Source organism: Amblyraja radiata, chromosome 8 (assembly GCF_010909765.2).
Source record: "Amblyraja radiata isolate CabotCenter1 chromosome 8, sAmbRad1.1.pri, whole genome shotgun sequence".
Taxonomy (NCBI): Eukaryota; Metazoa; Chordata; class Chondrichthyes; order Rajiformes; family Rajidae; genus Amblyraja; species Amblyraja radiata.
This window is the reverse complement of record NC_045963.1, coordinates 53,970,370-53,974,430: the sequence shown is the minus strand read 5'-3', so window position 1 is coordinate 53,974,430 and position 4,061 is coordinate 53,970,370. Positions and strand designations below refer to the sequence as shown.

The 4,061-nt window shown below is 37.4% G+C and overlaps 1 long non-coding RNA gene across 1 annotated transcript; it reads right to left on the bottom strand.

The window, feature by feature from the left end:
- Positions 1-338: 338 nt before the first annotated feature.
- On the bottom strand, positions 339-3,688 carry LOC116976232. Its single transcript, XR_004412906.1, has 3 exons — positions 2,328-3,688; positions 1,993-1,997; positions 339-1,157 (listed from the first exon to the last, which is right to left on the bottom strand). It is a non-coding gene; the product is annotated as an uncharacterized LOC116976232 (long non-coding RNA).
- Positions 3,689-4,061: the final 373 nt, after the last annotated feature.

Here is a 4,061-nt window from a genome sequence, read left to right as displayed (position 1 = left end):
TACCTGATTTTCTCGAGCTTTAGGCAGGACATAATATCTCTCAGCCATTGAGTATGAGATGGGTCTTTGATTTACATAAATGTTTTTTGCTTATTCTGTGATTCTTATAATCCCAGATAAAATTAGTGACGATGGATTCCACCTTTAAAAAAAAAAATTTTGGAAGATATATCGGGATTGATTGAAAGAGGTACAATAATTGCGGTAGAAAAATCATTTTTGTAGCATTAATTCTACCAAACATTGAGATAGAGAGTGTTTTCCAATACTGAATATTCTTATGTAATTTATTCAGTAACGGAGGGAAGTTTAATTTAAATAAAGAAGTATATGTCTTAGTTACATAGATTCCTAGATATTTAAATTTTCCATTAACTATTTTAAAGGGGGATTGTTGTAGTATATGTAGATTGATTTTGATTATTGGCATGATTTCGCTTTTATTCCAATTAATTCTGTATCCCAAGAACAAACCAAATTGAGTTATTACATTTAATAGGTTTGGAATACTAATTTCAGGTTTTGTAATGTAGATTAATACATCGTCTGCATATAAAGAGATTTTATTCTCAGTGTATTTAGTATTATACCCGTGTATTTCTGGATGGGCCCTAACACTTTCTGCTAGTGGCTCAATAGCGAGTGCGAATAATAACGGAGATAACGAGCATCCTTGTCTGCAACCTCTAGATTAGTTAAATTTAGTTGATAACATTTGGTTTGTTAATATTCTAGCTGTTGGGTTAGTATATAAAAGTTTTACCCATGTGCTAAACTTCTCGCCCAATTGAATTTTTTTCCATCACCAAAACTAAATAGGGCCATTCCACCTGATCAAATGCTTTCTCAGCATCTAACGAAATAATTGCAAAGTCTGCGTTAGTAATTCTCTTTGAGTATATAATATTGAATAATCGTCTCAGATTATAAGATGAGTAACTTTTTGGGATATATCCTGTTTGGTCAGGGTGAATTAATTTATTAATCACTGTACCTAATATTTGTGCTAGGATTTTAGTTAATATTTTCTGATCAGTATTTAAGAGAGCAATAGCTCTATATGAACCTGGGTCTTCAGGGTCCTTATCTGTTTTTGATATAAGTGTTATTATAGATCCGTTTAGCGTTTCTGGTAGTTTCTGTTGAGTATAAATGTACTCATACATAGAAACATAGAAACATAGAAATTAGGTGCAGGAGTAGGCCATTCGGCACTTCGAGCCTGCACCGCCATTCAATATGATCATGGCTGATCATCCAACTCAGTATCCCGTACCTGCCTTCTCTCCATACCCTCTGATCCCCTTAGCCACAAGGGCCACATCTAACTCCCTCTTAAATATAGCCAATGAACTGGCCTCGACTACCCTCTGTGGCAGAGAGTTCCAGAGATTCCCCACTCTCTGTGTGAAAAAAGTTCTTCTCATCTCGGTTTTAAAGGATTTCCCCCTTATCCTTAAGCTGTGACCCCTTGTCCTGGACTTCCCCAACATCGGGAGCAATCTTCCTGCATCTAGCCTGTCCAACCCCGTAAGAATTTTATAAGTTTCTATAAGATCCCCTCTCAATCTCCTAAATTCTAGAGAGTATAAACCAAGTCTATCCAGTCTTTCTTCATAAGACAGTCCTGACATCCCAGGAATCAGTCTGGTGAACCTTCTCTGCACTCCCTCTATGGCAATAATGTCCTTCCTCAGATTTGGAGACCAAAACTGTATGCAATACTCCAGGTGTGGTCTCACCAAGACCCTGTACAACTGCAGTAGAACCTCCCTGCTCCTATACTCAAATCCTTTTGCTATGAAAGCTAACATACCATTCGCTTTCTTCACTGCCTGCTGCACCTGCATGCCTACTTTCAATGACTGGTGTACCATGACACCCAGGTCTCGCTGCATCTCCCCTTTTCCTAGTCGGCCACCATTTAGATAATAGTCTGCTTTCCTGTTTTTGCCACCAAAATGGATAACCTCACATTTATCCACATTATACTGTATCTGCCAAACATTTGCCCACTCACCCAGCCTATCCAAGTCACCTTGCAGTCTCCTAGCATCCTCCTCACAGCTAACACTGCCCCCCCAGCTTAGTGTCATCCGCAAACTTGGAGATATTGCCTTCAATTCCCTCATCCAGATCATTAATATATATTGTAAATAGCTGGGGTCCCAGCACTGAGCCTTGCGGTACCCCACTAGTCACTGCCTGCCATTGTGAAAAGGACCCGTTTACTCCTACTCTTTGCTTCCTGTTTGCCAGCCAGTTCTCTATCCACATCAATACTGAACCCCCAATGCCGTGTGCTTTAAGTTTGTATACATAAATACAGTGTCTGTAAACGTGGGGAGATCAGATCATAATTTAAAAAATAAAATTCAGAGCTTATACCGTCAGGGCCCGGCGGCCTTGCCGTTTTGTAGAGACCTAATAGACTCTTCAATTTATTTTACTGTTATTTCAGCACCTAGTAATTCTCTCTCTTTCAAATCTAAACCTTTAAGATTACATTTCTGTAAGAATGCTTCCATTCCTGTCGAGTGTTCTGTCGTTTTGGCTGAGTAAAGATTGTGATAATATTGCAGAAATCTCTCATTGATATCCTTGGGCTGTGTTAGTAGTTCTCCCATATCTGATCTAATTTTGTGAATCGTTTTTTCCCCGTCCAGCTTTCGAAGTTGGCGTGCTAATAGTTTTTATGGTTTGTCACCAAATTCAAAATGTGATTTATTAGTATGCTGATAAAGTTTTATAACTTGGTCTGAGTATATTTAATTTAATTTATATTTCAGTACTGCAATTTTATTGTGTTTTATCATAGTTGGCGCAGCCGCATTTTCTATGTCTAATTGCCTTATTTCCCTTTCCAGTATCCGTTGCTTAACCCGATTCTCTTTATTATGAAATGCTTGGGAGGAGATTAATGCTCCTCGAGCAAATGCTTTAAATGTTTCCCAGAGAAGGGAGGCAGACATTCCAGGGCGGTCATTGGTCTCAAAAAATATATGAATCTGTTTAGTAAGATATTCCTGACATACTTTTTCATTTAAAATTTGTGGATTGAGTCTCCATTGTGTCTGTTTCTCGGTCCTTCCATTTAGGTTATTCATAAATGTTAAGGGTGCATGGTCCGAGATTATGATGTTATGATATTTCGAGTTCTAGGTAAATGGGATGAGCTTCGAGTCTACTAAAAAATAGTCTATTCTTGAATAGGTTTTATGTACTGATGAGTAAAATGAGTATTCTCGTCCGGTTGGGTTTTCGATTCTCCAGACTTCCTTAATATTAGTAGTATTAATGTATGCATTTAGAAATTCACTTGACTTAGATTTTACATTTCGTTGTCTTGATGATCTGTCTAAATAAGGGCCTAGTGTACAATTTAAGTCTCCTCCAATTATTAAATTGTGTTGTGTAAGTTCCGGAATTATATTGAATGGCTTCTTGAAAAACAAGGGACTATCAAAATTTGGTCCGTAAACATTAAGAATAATCACTTTTTTTGCGTATAACTCGCCTACTAATACAATATATCTACCATCAATGTCCGTTATAGTTAATGTACGTTTAAAAGGTATCCCTTTATGGATTAATATTGCAACTCCTCTGGATTTATGTGAGAATGAGGAATGATACGTTTTAGCAATCCATTTTGCTTTCAATCTATGTTGTGCTTCCTTTTTAAGATGAGTTTCCTGAAGGAATATTATATCTGTTTTAAGTGATTTTAAATGTGCTAATACTTTACCTCTCTTGATTGGTTCATTAATTCCCTTAACATTCCAGCTACAAAATGTGATTCCTTCACCCCCAATCTTCATATTCACGTCTTGCATCTTATGTTTAGGGTGGTCTATAATTTGAATTTTGATTTGATTCCTTTATTGTCATTTAGACCTTTCGGTCTGAACGAAATTTCGTTGCCTGCAGTCATACACAATAATAATAAATAACAAAACATACAATAAACACAAATTTTACTTCGGAGTCACGTGAGTGACTACGTGAAGAACCCGCTCAGTGCGCAGGCGCGGCATTACGCCAGCAGTGCAACAGCGGCT